The sequence below is a fragment of the Ornithorhynchus anatinus genome, chromosome X5 (assembly GCF_004115215.2).
Source record: "Ornithorhynchus anatinus isolate Pmale09 chromosome X5, mOrnAna1.pri.v4, whole genome shotgun sequence".
Lineage (NCBI taxonomy): Eukaryota > Metazoa > Chordata > Mammalia > Monotremata > Ornithorhynchidae > Ornithorhynchus > Ornithorhynchus anatinus.
The window spans coordinates 34618332-34642990 of NC_041753.1; the positions used below are offsets into that span (position 1 = coordinate 34618332).

The following is a 24659-nucleotide window of genomic DNA, read 5'->3' on the forward strand; positions in this document are numbered from 1 at the left end:
AAGGCTGCCTTATATATAGTAGAAATGTAGCTTACTCGGCCTATGTTCTTTTCTGACATTACCCTTAAAGAAAATCAGATTTACTTTCAATCTCGAAACAAAAATACAACTTACTAGAATTCTTCCTTTTTCTCAAAGGATAAATATATACCTCTCTAGCAAAGAGCCCATAGCCTTCGGAAAGTAATTTCTTTAGATGCTTATTTCGTACAGTCGATTATTATGGAGGGGGTTGGGGGGGGGGGAGAAGAGAAATTGAGAGGAGGGGTGCGGAAAGGAGGGAAAGAACGACGTACACCATAATCATTTGAAAGAGACACGTAAAGTAAATCAGTTTTTCTTGAGAGTGGCCTTGAATGTTTATGAATGATTAATGTGAAAGAAAAGAAACCCACTTATTTATCTCTTGTCTGGTCCATATAACAACTTCTACATTCTATCATTCGGTATGACAACTAGGAGTAGGGCTTGGGGCCTGGATTTACATTTTATCTAATGCTTTGCATTTAAAATGATTATTTAAAAATCACTTGATCCTTTTTATAACAGCTTTTAGTTGTCTTCACATTGGATTTTCAACTTTTTTTGACAAGGTTACAACTCGATAGAGGAACAAAAGGGGGAAGAAGGGAAAAGTGAAGGACAAGGGAGGTGCAGAGGACTGGGAGAGAAAAAAACACTCAAAACGCCAACTGTCAACAAACAATGGAATAATTCTTTCACAATCCACTGCAGAGAAAGTCACAGTTATTGTGATAAATACTCTACTCAATCAAAGTTTAATGTTGTGAAAAGTGAAGGCTATTTATAGTCTAGTTATGAAGGAATTGTTTTCCAATGTGTTAAAACTTCATTCTTTTAAATTTCCCTGGATTAGGACTAGTTTTATCTAAGATTTTTTTTTTCTTAGCAATTGTTCATCAGTTGTAGATAGTTTTTGCAATTATATAAGCCTGTAATTGTGTAACTACTTCTAAAGATGAAGAACTTTAAACTTTGTTGAACACCTGTGTTTATATATACATATACATTTACTGGGGAGGGAGAGAAGGTCGGTAATAGAGATAGAACATAATAGGAATTCGTTTCCCAAAAGCTTTTTTTTTGGGGGGGGGGGTCAGAAACATAAGCATAGCAGCTAAACAGAACAATTCTGAAGGTATTCACTTTGAATGTCATCCACTCAACTTAGATTTTATTATTTTATTTTCAATTAAATCCAGTTTGCTTTTCTTTTGGAATTATCATTCTTCATCAGAATGTCAAAAGTACATACACCCTCTGAAACCCCTGAGCAAAATCGTATTGACAGTCATTTTAAACTACGATTTCACCTCATCAATAAGCATGTTTCTAAGTGAACAGTAATTTGTACACATATAATTTTCCCAACTTTTAAATTAAAGTTTAATAAATCTTCTTAAAATAGGTGCAACCTGGATGTCTTCTTTCATTTGGAAATTCTCAACTTATATAGGCATGAAATACAGGATAAACCTTTCCTACAACCAATAAAGTGCACTGTTAAATAAAAACAGCATGTTTCTAATTAAATGGGAATATACCAAGTTACATAAAATTCTCCATTCACATTTAAATGGGTTTAAAATCACGATCGGTAATGCCAGAACTTTTTTTATTGTCCTCTTTTACGTTAAAATGAAATTGCATTAGTACATGATTAAGAAAGTTGTGTCGTCATTGAACCCTCCTATCTCTGATTCGTCTTTAGAATCCTCTGCTGTGGGGAACGGCAGCAGAGAGGAAGAGAAAGAGGGGATGAGAACTGGCAGCAGGGGGGTGGAGAGGGAGCGTAAGGGAGGATAGGTTGAAGGAAGGAAAAAAAATCTTAGATTCTTTAGACCAGGCAAGCCCATGAATACCACCTGACATATTTTTTCCAAGTTATTGATAAGACACTCGTGATTTATTGCTAAATAATATATTACCCATATACTATTGCAAGCTCTGATCTTTTGGAAAGCTATCCTCCTTTTTTTCTTCTTCTTTTGCTTTAAACCTTAGCATTAGATTGAAGTGTCTTGAAAACCGCCTTTTAATTCTGAAGACCAATAAACCTTTTCGCTTTAGCTATGTAAATTATTTTACAGGGTATAATTTGAGGCTACTGGACCAAATACCACTACCCTCGGCTTAGGAAGGAAGAGTTATATGCTGCATTTGTGTTTTGTGTGTTTGTGTGTAGGTGTATGGGTGCTGGAAATTTCTATTTTAATTCCCTATTGAAAACAGGTGGACCGAAAATGGCTTTCAGATTAGTTTTTGGTGGTTTTACCCATTCTTCTTAGTACCATGGCGCACCAACTTCATTGTAGATTTTTGCATTTAAAAAGCGGAGAAAAAAAGTTTCAGCGAGTTTTCAATGGTCACAAACGTTGAAAATCACGACCCGACTGGCTAGTTAAGGAGGTAGGACCATGGACAGAGACAAGCAAGAAGGACCTGGGCTTTCAGCACATCTCTAGGTTAGACACGCAACAGCAGCTCTTCGGAATCTTTCCTAAACAAGATTACGGATGAAGAAAGGTGCAGTAGGAGAAGGAAACACAACCGATTTCAATTAGGTTTAGTTTCCTAGCTGCTGATAGTCGTGGACAACCATGAAAGCATCCGTGTATCTTATTCAACACTCTCTTTGCATACTCTTAAAGAATAAAGAAAATGTTGCCTTCGGCTCCCAAAGTACCCATGTAAAATGAATTTAAATGCAGTATCTTTAGGAAAGAAAGGCTTATGCAAGTAATTTACATGTCTTTATCCAAAGCAGTTCTCAGTAGACATCACAACAAAGCAATAAAATTACCTCCCCACTCCCCCAAATCCAGCTTCCCACACCCCGCCCCTCCAGAAAACTCTTACATAAACTATACGACTACGAGAGAGTGTTCTGTATAGGGCCTTAATATCACTATCCTTTCCCCTTAATAATGACGTCATATATGGAGCTGGATCAAGTGGTAACACCATAGTTTTTATTTTTTCTTTTTTAACTCTTGGTCTAAATTGGGGATGGGGAGGGAGACGTGAAGAAAGGCGAGTTCACAGTTAGAAAATCGTCGCTTTAAAACATGAAAAATGAATAAATGAAAAAAATGAATAACTTTCAGAGTAAACCGTTAAGGCTGACTCCGGGTATAAATCGCTTTAGATTTAGAAAATACCTGCGCTGGGAAGGTGTTTTGGGTTTTTTTTTTTGGTTGTTTTTTTTTTTTAAGATTTGCCTGCCAGCGTTCGGAAGCAGGGTTGTTATGCATGTAGGAGAGCAGATAGAAGCCATTCATCTATAACTTAGCATACACAGTGGCTCGAAGTTAATGTAAACATTGACATTAACCTTCCTATGCTTTTCTTTACTCGTTTACTTTTGCAAGCATTTCCATGAAAAGAGGCGTGGGAGCAGCGGGAGTTCAGGGGAGTGAAGGATGGAGATGAGGAAGGGGGAAGTGAGAGAGGATCAATTTTTCTCAGCAAAGGTAATAGCAGTGATTGAGCTTTCTGCTATATACAATAAATTTCATTCAAGATCATTATTAATAAGAATGTGAATAACAATAAAAAACAAAAAGAAGTTAACAAAACCATCTGTCAGCTTCTGGAAATCAATCATTTCGCTGACCATTTTATAGTGAACTGGGAAGAAGCATCTTTCTGCTCCAGAGCTCCTGCTTCCGGATGGTTTCTAGCTCTAAAGATTTATGTTTCCACTTCTGTGCAATACACATTTAATTAAGAATAATAAGATCGGGCATACCAACCAGTCAATCAGGTCTTCAGACTCCCCCGCCCTCCTCCAGTCTTTTCCTCGCTTTCTTCCTCCCCCATTCGTGTGTGTGTGTGTGTGTGTGTGTGTGTTCAGATCAAACGCTTGCACAACAGAGAAAGTGACGCCAGCGGGGCACAGTAACAAAGCCATAGTTAGTACCAGAAGAAGACTGAGGCCCGGAGAGACATAGGAGCTAGAGAAACAGCTGTCTTATCAGCACACTGCAGAGATGGAGATGGCTCAAGAGGTCCTCAACAGATAATCACTTGAATAGGTTTGCAATGCGCCAAACTTCACGCTTGATAAGACCAACCCAATGTAGAGAGCAGCACAGACCCAGCTCCATTCTATTTTATCTGCGCTGTAAATTAAGAAATTGAAATTCAGGTGGCACAGGCAGCATGTTCCTGATAGACCACTAAAGTAAACTGTCATTAGAATGCTTTCGGCAGGCAGAGGAATGGGTTTCTATAATTGGATGGGGTTTTTTTTTTGGTTGTTGTTGTTTTGTTTTTTAAAAGCTTACCTGTCTTAAAATGACTTCCGGGGAAGAGCAAGAGGTGGGAAGGTAGGATGCGAGAGGGGAATCATCTTTGACCTGTTGCCTTAGTCTATTCAGCCGAGGGATTGACTAAAAGATACGTATAGAAATTGTAAAGCTTTGAGAAGCTTATTGCAATAAATACTGAGGTGATGCTTAAAAATACAGTTTGTTTTTAACTTTAATGCTCTTTGTTTTCTCTTTAAAAGAAAAGGGATGCATTCTACTTTAGTGAAAACAACGTTTCAAGTCTTGATTTTCACTACATGTAAATAAACCACCAAGGGAGTTTTAGTAAATTAGTTAATCCAAAGCTTACTGGGAGATTTAATGAAATTTCAGAAGATTTTTGGCTTAGTACAAGAAAATGGCAACTGCAGTGTAGTAGTTAAACTGTGTATATGGCAAGATATCTTTCTATAAAACTCTGGGTTTACAAAGTCATACTTATCCCAGAAAAGATGTCTTCTGCCTTGATTTTTGAGATAATTTCAAGGCATAATTACCTAGACAATTCTTAGGGATAATTTTCCAAATAATTATTGTAGATATGTAAATTTGTTCTGTTTGCCTCTACTACACATTGCTGCCTGGCTCATCTTCTTGAAATGCAGCTCTGCACATCTTTTTTTCAATCTAGTACCAGACTAGAACTTCAGGTTCTCTCTGTCATGAACTCAGTGTATATGTTTGAAAATTTATACTTCCTCTGAGAAAATATCCGATAGAAAATATAGTTTCTTAATATGCACATGATCAAGTGTACAATCTTGGATTGCATGTGCTACAATGTTTATTTTCATGACTTATTACATTATCTTTTGATATTTGAGGTCAAAAGTACATTAGAAGATATTCCTAATTTACAGGAATATGGGGGAGAAAGGAGAGAGGACAGTTGAGAAGGAAACATTACAATTTCTATAATCTCATAATCAAGCTGAAAGCATTTCCACCAGAAAAGGCCTCTTTGCTTGACAAACACACTCTTACCCAGCATTTTAAAATTGATTAGTTTTTATTTTGCTTAACCAGAAAACTCTGATCAATGTGTGAGTGCACTTAGCTGACAATTTCTTGTCACTTTGGGAGTTGAAATGGACACTGGGGATTAAAATGAAGTTCATGAAAAGCAAACATGAGACATTTAGAAATTCTATTATACATTTTAAAAGAAGTTTTAATTCTGTTAGCTCTCCCCTTACCTCTCACAATGTTATAGCTAAAATTCTACAGTCCAAAATAAGATTAATATCACACTCAGAGTTGTTGTTTTCTTCTCTGTAGAACAATAGGTTACCTTTTGTTACTGGCATCTGTCTTGCTTTACAAATAACATTTTTTTTTTAAAAAATTTCCAGGTTAGGTCTGTAATATTTAATGAGAGAAAAGTGGACATTACACTAAGACAGATTTGCCTTTCTGACATTGTACAGAAATAAAATAGTAGCTATTGCTACTGCAGAAATATTTTAAGGAAAACTGTTTCAGAAAATTCCAGCCTAATAGGAAATTGCAGATTTTTTTGCATATAAATGTATGCTTCCAATAAGCATGTAGTATGTAGTATAAATATGTAGTTTTCCTATGAGAATCTTACTATTATCAATAATGACAATAACTTTGGTATTTGTTAAACATGGTACTAAATGATGGGTTAGATACAAGATAACCAGGTAGGACACCAACACTGTCCTAGATGGGGCTAAGAGTCCTAAAGGGGAGAAAGATTAGGTACTTAATCTCCATTTTGCAGATGAGGAAAATGAGGCACAGAGAGGTTAAGTGATTTGTCTAGGGTTACACAGCAAGCACAAGGTGGACCCTAGACTAGAACCGCAGTCGACTCACTCCCAGGCCCATACTCTTCCTACTAACCATGTTCTTTCCCCTGGGGAACATGGCTTCCTTATGTATATACATAATCTTATATATATATATATATATATATATATATATATATATGTACCTTAACTTTGAGAGTGAAAAGCTTTACTTTCGCTCATTTAAGTGGTTTGATTTATGTGGAGGAATGGCACTACATACATTTAAAACAATTTTAGCAACAAAAGTGTTCAAATATTGAAAGGAGAAATGGCATCTCTGACTTGGTATAATGTCAATAAAGACATTTTCATGCCTCAACCGTTTTTTAACTTTGAGGTGTGTTTTTCAGGTTTTCAAACATGAACCTAAACCCGGATGCTAAACTCAGTTTGAATGGTTATCATTTATATTAAGGAGTAACTTCTTAAAAAAAGTCAAATTTAGTTTTCCATAAATAAATTAACCTTGAGGTTGATATTTCCAATGGGTCTTGTAACTCAGACTGAACTCTCTGATGTTAGGAAGGAATGGAAAATGTTGCCACTTTTAAAAGTAATGTTCCTATTATTTAAAATACTCCATTTAAAACCAGAAGTAATCTGGTCTCAGTGTTCAGGGATCTACACATACAAATTATCCAGATCATTATTCAAAAGGAGGATTTATCCTTCTAATAGGATTCTACACTTTAAATTTTGTTCCTCTAGAGGGATTGATGGGGATTTTTAAATTTCCACTACCTGTGAGAATAAATATCACAGTATGGTGGTGTTGGTATTTGTTAAGCGCTTACTATGTGCAGAGCACTGTTCTAAGCACTGGGGTATACAGGGTAATCAGGTTGTCCCACATGAGGCTCACAGTCTTAATCCCCAATTTACAGATGAGGTAACTGAGGCACAGAGAAGTTAAGTGACTTGCCCAAAGTCACACAGCTGACAAGCGGCAGAGCCAGGATTCGAACCCATGACCTCTGACTCCCAAGCCCGTGCTCTTTCAACTGAGCCACACAGTATCTGATCTACTTATAGTAATGTCTTCTCTTATGCTGTCGAGTCACCTCTGACCCAAAGCAACTCCGTGAACACATCTTTCCCAGAATACCCCACCTCCATCTGCAATCGTTCTGGTAGTGTATCCATAGACTTTTCTTGGTAAAAGTATGGAAGTGGTTTACCATTGCCTCCTTTAGCACAGTAAACTTGTGTCCAACCTCGACTCTCTCCCATGCTGCTGCTGCCCAGCACAGGTGAGTTTTGATTTGTAGCAGATTACCTTCCCACACGCTAGCCCCAGCCCAAGCTTAAGAATGTAATGGGTATGCCTCTGCTTGACTCTCCCTCCCATAGCCAAGACTGGTAAAGTACTGGAAACTCACCAGATACGATCCTGAGAGGAGACTTATAGTAATGCTATGGAAGAAGTCTGAAGGCCAACTTCTTGAAATAATGATAATAATAATAAAAGAGAAGCAGTGTGGCTCAGTGGCAAGAGCCCGGGCTTGGGAGTCAGAGGTCGTGGGTTCTAATCCTGCCTCCTCCACTTGCCAGCTGTGTGACTTTGGGCAAGTCACTTCACTTCTCTGTGCCTCAGTTACCTCATCTGGAAAATGGGGATGAAAACTGTGAGCCCCACGTGGGACAACCTGATCACCTTGTATCCTCCCAGCGCTTAGAACAGTGCTTTGCACATTGTAAGCGCTTAACAAATACCATTATTATTATTATTATTATTAATGTTGGTATTTGTTAAGCACTTACTATGTGCAGAGCACTGTTCTAAGCACTGGGGTAGATAGAGCATAATCAGATTGTCCCACATGAGGCTCACAGCCTTAATCCCCATTTTCCAGATGAGGTAACTGAGTCACAGAGAAGTTAAGTGACTTGCCCACAGTCACACAGCTGCCAAGTGGCAGAGCCGGGATTGAAACCCATGACCTCTGACTCCCAAGCCCGTGCTCTTTCCACTGAGCCACGATGCTTCCCAATCAAAAACACTAAGTAAAAGGAAAAAGGCAGAGTGGTCTAGTGGAAAAAGCATGGGCCTGGAACTCAGAGGACCTGGATTCTAATCCAATTCTGCTACTTGTCTGTTTTGTGATCCTGAGCAAGTCACTTAACTTTTCTGTGCTTCAGTTTCGCCATCTGCAGAAAGAGGATTGAATTTCTATCTCCTTCCTATTTAGACTGTGAGACCCATGGGGGACCTGATTATCTTGTGTCTAGCCCAGGGTTTATTGCATAGTGCTTTGCCCTTGGCACTTAAGGGCTTAACAAATATCGCTATTATTATTACTATTAATAATAAAAATAATAAAAAATTTTGTCTCAACTTCAGCCATTGGTAAGCTTTACAAATATGTTTACTTGGTCTTTAAATCCTTCTTCTAATTATTCTCAGGAAATCCCAGAAGTAGTAGAAGTTTCTAAGGAACACATAAGAGTTCACTTACTAACTGGGCCCCTGATTTCCTAAAATGTTGAATTAGGGTAATTATGGTACTTGTTAAGCACTTACTATGTGCCAAGCACATAGTGGTTACAAGATAATTAGGTGACCACTGTCCCTATTCCACATGGGGCTCACAGTCTATGTAGGAGGGAGTAGGATTTAATCCCCATTTTACAGATGAAGAAACCAAGGCATAGAGAAGTTAAATGATTTGCCCAAAGTCACACAACAGATCAGTGGCAGAGCTGGGATTAGAATCCAGGTCCTTTGACTCCATACTCTTTCCACTAGGCGATGCTGCTTCCCCATGCTGTTTCTCTTCCTAAATCTATTTTACCTTTCCACGATTTTTTTGATATTTGTCTATAAAAATGAAACTGCTTGGTAGATAGAAATTACCTTCCTATAGAGATAAGTTCAAAAATGGTGATTTAGCATACTGGATCAATGGGATAGAGGTTTGAATACTTATTTTCATCTCTTTAGTATAAAGGGAATTGTGACAGTCACATTCATGAGGTTATAAAAGGTTTTAAAAATGTGTTGCTGGTCTATTCCTAATCCCAGCTCTGCCACTTGGCAGCTGTGTGACTGTGGGTGAGTCACTTAACTTCTCTGTGCCTCAGTTCCCTCATCTGTAAAATGGGGATTAACTGTGAGCCTCCCGTGGGACAACCCGATGACCCTGTATCTCCCCCAGTGCTTAGAACAGTGCTATGCACATAGTAAGCACTTAAAAAATACCAACATTATTATTAATTCTAGTTAGGCTATTAATGATTAAAAAAAAAACTGTCTCCCTCCAATCATAGGCTTTAAGGGCATATTTCCCACCATGATTTCATCATGTCCACCCGTAAAAGCCCCAGTTCTCTAAAAATGTTACCAAATTTGAGTTACTGCTTGATTGTACCTTAGATTTATAGGGTGGATTTCCTCCAAAAAACCCCCTCAAAACACTTTTCATATTTTATCTGTTCAAAATCCCTGGGAGGCTAGGAGAGGCAGATAATGGTACATTTGTTTTGCATGTGAAGGCACAGTGAAATTAAGTGACTTGGTGCAGCTAATTTGGATTAGAATAAATAAGGAATAATTGTGGTATTTGTTAAGTGCTTGCCAAACACTGTACCAAGCACTGGGGTAGATACAAGGCAATCAGATAGAATACAGGCTATGTCCTTCATGGCACTCACAGTCTAAGGGGAAGAGAATCAGTATTTAATTCCCATTTTTACAGATGAGGAAACTGAGGCACAGAGAAGTTAAGTGTTATGCCTGTGTTCACATAGGCAACTGGAACCTAGAACCTAGGTCCTCTGACTTCCAGGTCTATGCTCTCTTTCCAGTAGGACCTGATGCTTTCCTCAATGACCTAATATAGCGCCCTGCACACAGTAGGTATTCCTTAGATGTTGTTTTTGTGGATGATGATGACTAAAGCCTTATGATTAGCTTTCTATAGCTAATCATAGCCCTAACATATTTAAGTATGTAAATTGTAAGTATCCCTCAATACTTATGTATTGATTATATATATATAATCAACTGTGCAGTCAGTTTATTAATTTTGATTACCCTATTTGTAAATATTTTTAAGTCTGTCTCTCCAATTAGAGTGAAATCTCCTTGAGGACAGGGAATGCATCTCATGCTTCTGTTGTTCTTTTCCTGTCTTTTAGTACAGTGCATTGCACCCAGTTGGTACTCAATAAACATCTTTACTAGTACTATAGCTGGGTTCAAATATTTCTTATGAAAGTGATTGGGGGGTGGGTGGGGAGGGGCTGAAAGAGCCAGATAATCGAAATCAAAATGTATTATGAATAATTTCATAGCATAAAACCAGTCAAAGGGTCACTTCTAGGGAGGTTCAGCCCTCTCTTTTATCTTTAATAGTATCTCTATCTCTAAATAGGCAAACCCTAAAAAAGGGAGATAAAACATCCAAACAACATAGAGTTGGAACAGAGTTTTGAATTGGTTGCCTCATGTAGACCGGGCCCCAGCCTAGTGTTCTAGTGTGGCACAGAGAAAGGCCTAATACCATTATTATTAGTCTTAGCTGTGAAAAACTGTATGGTCTAGGATATGATCCTGACAACTTTGAAGAGTACAGATGCCTCCACCTTCATCACAGATAAGGAAGGAATCCTGAAGAGATGATGTCTACACTTCTTCCCCTGCTTTAATGTAAGACCCTTGAGGGCAGGGATCACTTATATTAATTCTACCGTACTCTTCCCAATCATTTAATACAGGACCCTGCAAACAGTAGGTGTTCAAAAAATACTATTGATTGTACAAATCACAGGAGCCAAAGAGGCTGAGTGTCTGCCTATCCACAGCTACCTGACTCTTCATGGCCTAGTGGAATGAGCTTGGGAATAGGAGTCAGGAGACTGGGGAATCAGTCCCAGCTCTGCAACTGGCCTGCTGAATGACCTTGAGTGGGTCACTTGACCTCTCTAGATCTCAGTTTTCTAATCTTTAAAGTAGGGGTAATATCCCTGCCCTACCTCTCAGGATCTGAGTCTCCTGTGTCCATTCTGAGTATAGGGTATCTATCCTCATTCTTAGCACAGTTCTTGGCACACAATTGGTGCTTAATGCATGCTATTACCATCACCATGTCATTCTGGACACAGGTTCATATTTGAATATGAGGTCTTAAGAAATACAGGGCCCTGCCAACATGTGCCATTCTCAGGTTCTCTGGTGGGCAGTTGCTTGATCACATTGGATGTGCTGAGCTGAGTGGTTTACAGTTCTCTTACCTTTACTGCACTAGGGTTCTCCTATCTGGCTCTGAGCCCAAACTGCACTGCTCTAATTGTCTTGAAGTTAATTGTCTCAGAGCTAGGCTTTACCTCAGAGCCAGGTAGGAGAGCAGTGGCATGGTGGAAGTAAAGGAATGTTTACTCCTCAGACTGCAGCTTATGCATGGAAATAATGCATGGATAGACAAAGAAATAAAAACCTTAAGTCACTTAACTTCTCTGCATCTCAGTTTCCTGACCTGTAAAATGGGGATTAAGACTGGGAGTCCTATGTGGGACAGGGACTGTACCCAACCTGATTAACTTGTATCTACACTCCAGCTTAGTACAATACCTGGCACATAGTAAGCGCTTTACAAATACCATTTAAAAAAATCATTTGTAAGATTGACAGAGTTTGGAGGCAGTGGCTACCAAGCTTCATATTCAACTAAAGGCTGACAGATCTAGGTGGTGTCCAATCTCTGATATGGCTGCAAGGTCTAGATGCACCTTAACACGACACGTTGAGTTCATAAGCAATTTTGTCAGCGCCACACATGAGTCATATTCAATATCAAATGGCAAGGATTACCAGCAATGAGATTCTGTGATGAGGTCAGGTGACCAGCACCAAGACAATACTTACTGCAGAACAGCTTTGGTGCATGGGAAATATTAGGATAATAGATGACAGAAGAAAATCTAAGCAGCTGCAGTATGACAAGCTTAAAACAGGGCACATGCAAGCAAGGAGGACAGAATCTGTGTGCAATAGTGAAGCAGAGTTGTAAACAATATGGCATAGCACCAGACTGTTGGGCAAAAACAGTGGCAATCAAGAGAGAACCTACCAGAAGAGCATAAAAGATTCCATTAGTCAAATGGTCCATTCAATGTAATCTTCTATCTCCAACAGGAACCATGTGATGGTTGCCCTTCTGCACATTCATTCACCTTAATGTAAAGGATGTAACTTGAAACAACCCCAGTTTTTCCCATTACATTCCTGTCCACACCCTCCATGATTTTGCAACCATTAATTATGTCCCTGCTCAGCCTGCCCCTTTCCATACTGAAAAGACCTAATTCATTCAGCCTGTCCTCATAAGGAAGTTTATCAATTTCCCTGGTTATTTTGGTCATCCTTCTTTATAGATTCTCCAACTCTATAATGTCTTTCCTAAGAAGCAGTGACCAGAACTGCACTAGTATTCCAAGTGTGGGCATCGGATGGTTTCACAGGTTGGTAAGCCTATGTCTTTGGATTGGCTTTCTATCCCCTTCCTGATGGTGTCAAGCATTCAAATAACTCTTCCAACGGTTGTTCTGCTCAAACAGAACCTTTGGAAAGATTAGAATACAGAGAGACAGGTTAGAAAACAGTAGAGCAGCAAAAGGCAAACATATCAAGTGTCTATGGTGTTTATGCATACAGTATGGAAATGACTGTCAGTCACACATCAGCCTCTTCAAACACACTTGCATGAATGGCTCATTTTACCTTTAGTAGTGTCATCTTTGAAATCAAAGGACAGGCATTATGTCTATGTGTCTATAAATATGCATACTTCGTCCATCTTAAGTTTATAACATTAAGCATTTCATAAAACCTTTTAATTAAATTCATTTCAGTGCTACTAATGAGATCAAGAAGAGTAGACTATGTTCTATAGCTCCCTGATAATCAAATAAAAATATTTTGGTTTTACATGCCAGTAATTACATTTTATTGTTCATTGGTGGTTTATTAATATGGATAGATATCTGTTGACAGATTAACAACAATTATACTATGATTTTCTATTTCTGAGCGCTGTTATTTAGATATGTAAAGTCTTCATTATAATGGTTATGCAAATAAAATGATGCACTATGTAATAGATACAACTATGTCCACCAATTTGAATGATACAATGGCAAATACCTTTTCCTGTTTTGATAATGAGCACTGAAAATTATAAATGTTTAACCTGGAAGTTATCCTTCCTTGAATTTAATACATTGTAGATTGGTCTATCTAGAAAACGACTTTAAAGTAATGGTTAAAGTGGAAGAAAAAGGAGACAGTGTGGACAGTTAATAGAGTTAACCTTTTATTTTGGGGTGCTCTTGGTGTAATTTTTGTGAGCCAGAAGGGAAGACTAGTTTCCTGTTTTTATTTTATCCTATTCTATAATGGACATCCATCTATATTACAAAAGAACTCTACAGTATGTTATGATTAACCCACTCAAGGTGAAGTCTAGGAGGATGAATATCAGAGCTATGTGAGGAAGCCTGATTATCAAAATATAAAACAATCTGAAGTTCAAGGCTGTGCAACAGATAACTATTTTCCAGAGCACTGAAATCCACAAAATTATTTTAACTCCTCAGGCTGACTTTGTGTCTAATAGTACAATCTGTTTTTCAGATGTGAACAGTGCATGTTTTTGAAGAAGTGTTGGTAGGTGAATGAAATCCAATTCAGTTGGTCACCTTTACCTGACATTGTAAATTCAATAATATAGTGGCTTTTCAAATGTCAGTTTTGTAAACAGAATTTGGTTGCTTTAACATAAGTGAATATTTTTAAAGAACATTCAAACTTTGGAATAACAGATATTTTCTTCAATGATTTGGACAATTTACTGTGAAATATTTTTTCTTGCTGAGTCTTTTGATTTTGTGTGGAAAAAAATCATGCTTTTATGTCAATGCTTGCTCTTTTCACTCTTAAGACAACTGCTTTTTGTCCTAGACTACAGAAAACAGATGCTTAGAAATAGATCCCTGAGAAATTGTGGCATTGGAGCTATGACTGACACTCTGTTATCTCTGGGTGGTGGCAACTGCCGAGGAAGGCAAGAAGAGAGGGAAGTGAGGAAAAGAGAGGCTGAGAGTTACTACATTTTTCTAAATGGGGCCACTGCCCAGAGGGGAACCTGGCCTATGAAAAAACCACCTCCCTTCAGGGAAAATCACTAAGAATTAACTTTAAACTTTAGGAGAAAAAATTGAATCCCATAACCTATTCTTTAAATTCATCACCATTTGGGAATGACTGTGCAGTCCATACAATGCTCCGTATTGGTAGACTGCAAAAGGTACATCAATGTTTTTGGTTTGATCACAAGTTATCATAAGAAGAGAAACTGCTAATATGGAGGGTTTGTCCTTGAAGCATGACATTTACTTTTACAGTGTGCATGAACCTTTGGAATATGCATATGTAGAAAATTAGTCAAATAGGATCAAATGTAAAAGACCACCCCTTACTCACAGAATGATTACAAACAGAAATAAAATCCCAAATGCATCTTTAATTACAAACTAAGTGAAATAAAAAATCCTACCTTTTTCCTTTTGTCACTTGGAACAAATAATTTATTAGTATATTTTGGTTTTTAGCTGTCTTTTTATGAAAGGTATTGTTCTTTTCTGCTTTTTCCATGAATTTCAAAATAGGGAAATTATACTGCTCAGTTTGAATGCCAAATTTCATTTCCCTCAACTGAGTTTACGTATAAGTAGTCACATAAACCTTTTCTGGAATTGCTGTTTGCAGCTGAATGACCATGAGGAATATTTGACCCAGATGTTTTTTTCTGCCTTCATTAGGAGTTAGGCTTTATGACTCTTGCTGGGGAGCATTTTCTAGATCCCCCAATGCTTCAGAATTTCCCCAAATGCCTTTTTTCCATCTGTGTTTGGCTAGAAGTTAGTTAAGCTCAATGACTAAGCAACACATTAGAATCTACGGCAACACTAGTTCAAATTTTTATTCTACTGCTGAGTCACTGTGTGACCTTGAACGATTCATGTGCCCTCCTTTTGTTGCAGTTTTGTAATCTATAAACTAATGATAAAAATATCAACTTTTCTAATAGTGCCATTTGAAATATATGGAATGAAAATTATTGTATAACCTTTTGTATACATATATACAAAAATAAAGCTCAATTCTTTTCAACAAAACTTCTGTGAATTCCCAGTCAGACCACTTCAATGGGCTTTTGGATAAGAGTTAGAAACTTTAACCTAGATGAAATCCATTGTTTTACTTGCCAGCATCACCTCTGTCAGGCACACAACAAAGATACATATATATACATACATATCTATATATATTTTATACATATATATATATATGTGAATGGGTCAGCCACTGATATTGGTAACACACAGATGAATCCATGTTCTTCTAAATTAGTTCCTGACCAATTCATGCGTTGGGTTTTAATCTGAAAGGTATTTTGCAGTCAGCTTCCATTTTTCTCTCTCTGAGTCAAAACAATGAGTTGAGTCTATTGCAAACCTTGGAACTTAGTTGATTCAGTAAAGAGACTTAGGGTCCCGTGTTTATATTTGATATTTGGCTAAAGACAATCAACATTTATGTGGAATGAAAATTGGAAGGCAAAATGAAAAGCTGATTGGAACTGCCAAAGAATCAGCAGGTTACTGTTTAGTATTTTTTGAGGAAGTCTCCCCACTGGGCCTGGAGAGAGGACCTTATATTAGGCTGAACTGTGGATAAGCAGGGTAAGCTTAAACTGGGATGGCCTGTGCCTTCTTTATTTTGGTTCTCAGCAGCTGACCACATCATCACACATGCCGGGGAAATTCGTGGCCAGCCACTGGGAGTGCAAGTCCCAACAGCCCTTGGGGAATTTATTTACCATGGTCAATCCTTCTTTTCTAACCTTTAGGTTGTACCTAGCAAGGTGTTGGGTCAGGTTCAGGTCCCAGACTCCTTGACTTCGGCTTCTGAGTTTTGTCTGACACAGGGATCTAGCAGCCAATGCATAACTGACTTTGAGAAACACTTTGAGAAGGCACGTTGAGAAGCATTACCTTTCTCAAGGGAGTAGGGCACCATTTAGTACACTTATAGTGTAATTTATTGAGTAGGACGTAACTCATCTGCAAGAGTTAATGTAGCTTTCCAAAGTGAATACCTTTTTCTGAATTTCTTATTCCATGGGAGTTGGTACACTCTCTGATTATCTTGCTCATTAAGTGTAAATACTGCTTTATTAAAATTACACCTAGGTCCTATCTGTTTGTGATATAAAAAAAATCCAAAAAGGAAAGAAGTACCAAAGGCTCAGTAATAGCTCTGCATGCATTTTATTATAATGTTGAACAATGTTACTAATGTAGCAAAAGATCAGAAATTTAGGCATTTTTTTGTCATTTTAAAAATATCATGATACTACTGACTTTTACGAGCGACACTTAAAAAAACCTTTTCATTTACAGTAAAGATCACCATTGGCTGATGTTTATTTTATTTATTTTTTGTCTCAAAAGACAGAAAGTGAATGTGCTCTCAACTATTTACTTTTTGAATTGTGATACAGATCTTAAACCAAACATGAGTGCTGCAATCCATTTCAGTTCAATTTTGTGGGCCTGAGTTAAAGCCAATTAAAAAAAATCATTTTTGGTTCAATGAAAGGGGGGAAAATGTGTAAACCCTTGAAAGAGAGATTTTGTTTCTAGACACAAATCATAATTTTTCTAAATGTTTGGGTCAGTCCCAAGTCAGAAAGAACAAGTCATATGAATACCAACTAATCAGGGAGGATTTTGATTAATTATCGATGTGTTCTTGGAAAAAATATTGATCTAATAGGAGATTAATGGTGACTTGATGATGTACTAATAACCTTCAAAATTACATTCTTTTTAGTGCTAAAATCTGTAGACTTTCAATAAATACTACAAAAGATATTGCTTCAATTTTTAATTGAGAAACAACTTCTGTGATGATTATATAGCAAACCTAGAATTTTTGAACTGTAATTAACCTCAAAGCCAAAAAACAAACCTATGTATTTTATTTTTTACCATTTAGGTATTTTCTACAATGAAGGACCTATTCTTCCCCCATGTAGAGGGAAAATAGGCTGTAGTAAAACTTTGAAGGGACACAATCATGTCTTTCTGCAGGTTAACTCGGTGGCCTTAAAATATCTCTTATGCTGAAAGCAGAGAACTGTTTGTCTTCCTAGCTAACATAAATGAAGGTGAATAACCTCCTTACATACAATTTGTGGGGGAAGGGAGACACTGCAATGGTTGCTGTGTTCCCTTGAGCTCAAAAGTTTCACATCTGAGAGGCACATTGCAGACCACCAGGTCCTGAGAAGTGATTCTCTGGAAAAAGGTGGAGAGAATAAGGGAGAAGCATGGAGAGGTTTCTCCCCCCCCAACCCCCCTCCACAATTCCTGAGGGTATGCTGTTGAGCCCTCAGAAGTTAAAACAGAAGAATCAAGTTAAGTATTCACTTGCCTAATTTGCAAGTGTAGGTATTATTCTGAGTGGGTATTATTTTACCCAATTGTCAGGTAGGGAAATCGAAGAACAGAGATCCATTAAATGACCATTTGAGATAATTCAGTTAAGCAGTTTCTGATATCTTCCACCTTTTCCCGTCCAGGTTAACTGTAAATCGATAAGTGCTCAGAATCAACAACAAACTTATTTTAATTGTTCAATTGCAAGTCTCTAGATTTACCTTTTAATATGCTTTAATGGCTTGCCCATATAATTATTCCATTTTCAGAATTTCAAACTTTAAATTTACATTGTATAACTCTTCTTATTGGGTGGGTACCAATTGTCTCGCTCACCATGGTGTACCATGGTACATACTTCCTGAGTTGGGGGCAGGCTAGTAGGTTGTTGGGAAGACATCTGCTAGGGCACTCTTGTTCATCACATCCACTAAAGGTAGTCTGACTCTCTTCAGAGTAACTCATCACATTACTCCTGTACTATGCTTTCTAAGGCCCTGCAGCATTCAATTCTAATAAGATTCAAGTCTCTGGTATCCCAGATGGCAGTACTATTGGTCTACTGGCTACATATCAGGGTTATAAAGAAAACACTCCCTCGTTAACACCTCCTGCTAGCTCAATAAAGCAATGTTTAAATAACTGAACTGGCTTCAATGAACTGTACTTGCCATTTTCCTGCTTCTTAGCTACATAAAATGGAGATAATTATGAAGTGGATGCGCAGGTTTAATGAAAGCCAGTTTCTTTTGGTATATTCCTGAAGCAGCAATCATCATCTGTTTGGCTTTTGAAGAGCAACAATTATAATCACTTAAATCCCCAAGGAGAACAAAAATAGAATTTCCATTAGCATATAAAATATACAGCTGGATTGGGCAAGCCTATAAAATTCTGGGGAAATCATTCTAATCTAAATGCTATTCAAAATCACAAGTAAAATGAGTTCAAGAGTATTTTACATGCTTCCTTCCTAAAAAATAGTACATGTAACAACATCCAGAGGTTTTTTCCTAAAATCGAGCAGAGACAAAAATTTGAGACTCCAGTGAATGGAAATAGGCTAAATTTCATTGTTGGAATAACGGGCACCAGAATCATAATAATATCCTAATTTGGAAGTAAACTCTTAAGATTTTGAATTAAAGGTTTTTCTAAGTGGCACTATATACTTTTGAGATTGAAAAAAGAACTAGGGCAGGTTTCTTATTTTAACTTCGTTTCAAAAGTAAAAAAATCACTGGGTTAAGTGCTTAATTGACTTTTTCAGGTTGATTAGATGTTGTGGCAATGACAAAACAAATATAACAAAAAATTAATGAGTAAGAATGTAATGTTATGTAGAAGAATACAGTTGCTTGGATCAATAAGCACACTTGCAACAATGGAAAATATCAATTTATGCTTAGGGGAACCAATATTTTTCTATATTTCATTCCCATATTATTCTTGGCAAATAATAAAATTTATACATGTTCATAAGATAATACTACTGCAGTTCAAAAGCAGATTTTAGAATCACTCTGGTAATTGACTCACTTCTGCATTTTTATATATGCTTTCACTAAACAAACACATATCCTTCTTACATGAAATAGACTATAATACAAAGATCTTTTACTCCATCCACTTTGCCCACAACAGGTATTCACATAATCAATGCGTTAAAGATTTTGTACCACTAGTTAACAGGTATCAAAAGCACTATCTGTGAGTAACACACTAATCATAGAACCCTCTAAATCCTAAGTATTCAACAAACTGAAGGTTTGCTCCCTTTCATCATATGTCAAATCACATTTAGTGTTGTATTCATGCACATTACTTCACACTGCATTATTATTCTTCCATAGGGCACATAATTAAAGAACAGATTGTGGATTTGTTATCTGTGGAGATTAGAAATCATTGTTGTGTAACAATCCAATAAATTGGTTTATTCTCTGTTAAGAAAATATCTTGAAAATGTTTGATTAATGCAAATTATGTCCCCATGTTGATTGAGAGTAGGGATTTTAGGAGCAAAAAAATAAAATCAAAAATTCTAAAGTACTTTTTTATACCTATTCTTCAATATCAACATTACAGGATAATGTTAAAAATATCTGGGGTTTTGCTCTGCCAAATGATCGTAATGTCAATTTATGTCTTAAAGTATCAGCAATCTCACTGTAGGTTAATAATATATCACAATCCTCAGTTTGCTTTTCCCCTGATATCTTTATTAACACACACACACACTCACAGACCCAACCCCACAGTTGTGAGAATGGTATCCAGTAAGTGAGGTGTCTTTCATTCTAGCCATCTGTTCCAAATGTTGCATGCACTGAAAGGCATTGGGCAATTAACAGTGCAAAACCTCCAGAATGCATAACGTTCATTGAATGTGCAGTGTAATGGCTTGATATTAAAAACAAAACAAAAAAAGACTAAATAAAAATAAATTATGGCATTTGTTAAGTGCTTATTATGTGCAAAGCACTGTTCTAAGCACTGGCGAGGATATAAGGTGATCAGTCCCACATGGGGCTCACAGTCTTAATCCCCATTTTACAGCTGAGGTAACTGAGGCACAGAGAAGTTAAGTGACTTGCCCAAAGTCACATAGCTGACAAGCGGAAGAGCCGGGATTTGAACCCATGACCTCTGACTCCCAAGCCTGTGCTGTTTCTACTGAGCCACGCTGCTTCTCTGAGACTAAAAAAACCCCAACAATTGTAGGGATTGGAGAATGGAGCATCGTCATCAGAACTCAGAAAGCAACTAGAAGGCCTATCAAGTTTTGCCTCCAGTCACACCTTTTTTTTTTTCTTAAATTTACAGTTAATTAGCCTGTTAGAATGATATATACATCTATATTGAATAGAAGGCAGAGTATACATCACTTTCAAGCATCCTAAATTTAATTTCAAAATCTAATTTTCAGATGGTTCTAAATTGTGCATTTAGCCAATCTGGGAAACTCCTGTCAAAGCAATCTCTTCTTCAACAACAGGCTTTTCCCCCTCAAATTACCCTATGTTCTTCAGAGCTCTACTTAATCTTTTTTGGGGTAGACTCTGCCTAATAGTAAATAAATCTCTTTCCCATAAAGAAACACTCCCTATCACCGTCTTAAAAACTCATCAAAAGAGATGAGATTTTATGAAATCTCAGTTTATTTAATCCTTGCTATTTTATGGGATATTTAGAAAAAATGTTCTCAAAGAAAGTCTCTTTATCTCCTTATTTAGAAACATTGTTAAAACTGTTTTTTTTTTTTTTAGAAAGACACAGCATTTCATGTTGTTTAGATTTGTGTCTTCTTCATGTGTCTTTTTTATGAGATTGTTCAACTGATTTTCATTTAAAACTTTATGATTCATATAGTTTAAATAACAGCGTGCTTTTTAACTTGAAATGAGGGAATTGTCATCCAAAGGCTTGTGTCAACAATTTGTCACTCTGTAATTTTGTTATGAAGTTGATTTCATTGATTTTAGGCTACATTTAATTTGGCAAACCTATGAAAGAAATAAATCCTGGACCCCAGAATCAAACATGCTTTAGCAGGTACCAAAATCAGACAGTGGAAATTTATCCCCATAAGTCTTACCCTAGTATAATTATTTTAAAGCAATAACCTTTGAAATAGTGGTGAAAGGAAAAGCAAGTTAAGATGTTAAAGAACCAATTAAGTTTATTTTAACATCCGCCACTTCGAAAAGATAAGGAGACCGCTTTTTCCATTTAATGGAAAGGTTATAATGCATGTCCTGTATATTTTATATCTAGCTATATTGACAATTGTTTTGCTCTTTCATCCTTTCCATTATGTTTACTATGAACTAAGGCAAACTTGATAAATAGATGTCAAACATAAATCCCCAAAGGGGAAAGTCACCCTTTTACAATATTCATGCTTCTCAAATGAGTTTCTAAGTATATTTCTGAATGATCATTCAATGCAGTTTTCCCTTCACACAATAAATGCACATTTCATAGGGAAGAAAATAGCCTACAACTTCAGCTTTGGAAGAGATGAAGCAAAACATGCCATCAACACAATTCCATTTTTGCCAAACTCTGTAATTTATTAAATCGTCTCTCACAGTAATTGATGATAAATCACAGCTTTTCTAATACTGCTCTTACTCTCCGTGTGAAGCAAAGACCACTTCTTAGTGCTTTAGTTTAGAATGTGCTTGCTGTAGCAACAAGTATCCTATTGATTTGTGAAGGTCTATGATAAAGGGCACCGAAGGATGTAAATTGTATACATTAGAAAATAAGAGAAATATTTTGATTTTCATTTTTCAATATAATTGCTTTTGCTTATCACTTCTACTGACTGCCTTAGGCATTAGTACAAAGGTTAGAACCTGCTGTGTTAAATAAAATGCCTTTCTCCTGCATGAACTGAGCCTAGTTTTTCCCTCCATTTTCTGTTTCTGAATATACAACAGAGCTCACTCAGATGGTGAATACTGGATATGTTAAAAACTGCCATCACTGCTACTACAAGATTTCACTAGCAGAGGATACATAATCCCATTTAGGATTGGGTTTCCAAAAACATCCTATCATTTGTGAGATTACCTCTTCTGGATGGGAGGTCAGATGTTAGCCACAGTCTCTATTGCCTGGCATTGTGAATCTACAATTGGCACTTTTAAGAAAAAAGACAGATAAGGGGAACATTATTATGATCTTTTTATGATATTTAAGCACTTACTATGTGCCAGGCACTTTACGAAGGGGGTAGATACAAGCTAATCAGGTTGGGCACAGTCCATGTCCCACATGGGGCTCACAGTCTTAATCCCTATATTACAGATGTGGTAAACTGAGGCACAAAGAAGTTAAGTGACTTGGCCAAGGTCACACAGGAAGTAAGTGGCAGAGCTGGGATTAGAATCCAGGCCCTCTGACGCCCAGGCCGTTGTTCTTTCCACTAGGCCATGCTATCACATTAAATGATGGGTTATGCCATTCCATTCGAGAAAACTCTAGAAGGAGAACATATGCCAAATTTAATAGTCTCCCAAAATTAGGGTGGTAATTAGGGTGGTAGTAGAAACAAGCCAACAGTCCATAAATTCATGTATTTATTGGCATTCAAATAATGTCATTCATATATTTCTTCAGAAAAAAAATCCCATCATTATCTAAAATTGAATGACTTTGGTTGGCTAGGAATAATTAAAACTGTTTCTTTGTTCATTGCCTTCAGTTTAAATGAATTTATTTGGCAAGCCCATGGAGATAAGTGCATAATGAATTTAAGCACTTTAAATATACTTAAATTCATTTTTTGTAATGGAATACATTACTATGAGAAAATATTCATGTACCATATATGCTTTAGTTCTTCCATAATTAAAGGTGTTCTTATTCATGCTGTCAGGACCCTCCACCTAATAGAACCTTGATTAGCTGATTTGACATGATAACATCAAATATGGACCTCATTACTTAATTGATTTAAATATGTTCCGTAAAGACACAATACTTTCCCATTGTCTATCATTATGATCCAACAGAAAATTTGTTGAATTTCTACCATAGTTGGGTGACCAAACTTTTAAATGGTGATTGTGGCTACCTTACATATTTAGTGCCTGCTTTCAGAACACTGTCCTCAACTATTTACACAATTTAAGATAAGTACCTGGCGATGGGTCGCTTGCAGCAATGGATTAATAGTTTTTTTTTGGGGGGGGGAGGGGTTAGCTATTCAGGCTTTATAAAGCTTCCAGATAAAAGGGTGCTATATTCCACAGAAGTTGTAAGTAGTAGTATTAAAAGAAATCATGATTAGCTTGGAAGGTAATTGCTAATAGGATCAATTTACAATGGAGAGGTTAGTGGTAAATTACAGTAGCTTCCTTTAGAATCTGTTGGCTATCAACAGACACATAAAATCAGTCAGGTGTGGTAAGTGTTGTTACAATAAATACCAAACAAATGAAATTCGTTTATCTTTATTGAAGTACATAATCTAGAAAAAGCTACTTCAGATGTCTTCTCAGACAGTGCCAGTGTTCAGGCAAAAGTTTTCCGGTTGTATGTTATAGAGTAGCTTCTTAAATCCAATTCTTGAGCTCAAACTAGGGATCCTTACTTACTGCCATATTTTTGTGCATTTGTTTCAGGTTATGATGATATAGCTGGATCCAAAGACCCATTTCCAGTCACTGGTACAGTAATTAGAAATGGTTTCAACCGAAAACAAAGTCCTCGGGGGCACTTATCTTTTTCCTTCCTTTCCCACCCTTCTGAAGTGAAAGAGCAGATGACCCTGCCCCAAACGTGATTATGCAGGTCCCTTACAACATAGTGCATCCCAGTCATCTCCATGGCAACGGCCGGTGACGACTTAGAAGGCAACTAGATCCCCGAACAGAAAAAAAAAAAAAGTTTGAAGAATACTGGGCACAATTAATTCTTTGAAAAATGTGCAGAGGCGGCGAGTCGATTGAAAATGCAGGACTGAGAAATGATCCGGTCATTCATTATGCTTGATATTGCAAGTTTCAGCTAGTTGATCTAAGCTGTATAGATGCGGGGAAGGAGACTAGGGTACAGGGCCCCCAAACAAGAAACTTCTCCCCAAAGTGCCAGGCAAATTCCTCCCGAAAGCGGGGAGGAAGGCGGCAAGAGGGGAGTTTGAAAGCACCGTCTTGTAATGTGCGTCTTTCTTCCGCCAGAGTATTTCCTCTTCCTTCCGCCCCATCTTTCCCACTCCTTTTTAAACTTAATATTTAGTGCATCTTGAAGGGTTAAAAAAAAGTGCCTGCGTGTGACGGTTTATATAACCACGTAATGTCGATGAAAGAGGGGCTGGTAGAAGAGTAACCCTAGTTGTAGGTGCATGAAGGGGGAATGTTTGAACTAGGCAGTAATGAACTCGATTGTCCTTTCTCTTCCCTAATAATTTGGACCAGAAATGACCCAAACATGGGATTGAATTCAATAAATCTGAGCTACAAAGTTCATTGGAAATCACACAGTCACCCTTCCC

At 37.2% G+C, this 24659-nt stretch overlaps 1 long non-coding RNA gene across 1 annotated transcript; it reads left to right on the forward strand.

Moving 5' to 3' along the window:
- Positions 1-3938: 3938 nt before the first annotated feature.
- LOC120638167 lies at positions 3939-24131 on the forward strand. Its single transcript, XR_005659670.1, has 2 exons — positions 3939-4058; positions 23791-24131. It is a non-coding gene; the product is annotated as an uncharacterized LOC120638167 (long non-coding RNA).
- Positions 24132-24659: the final 528 nt, after the last annotated feature.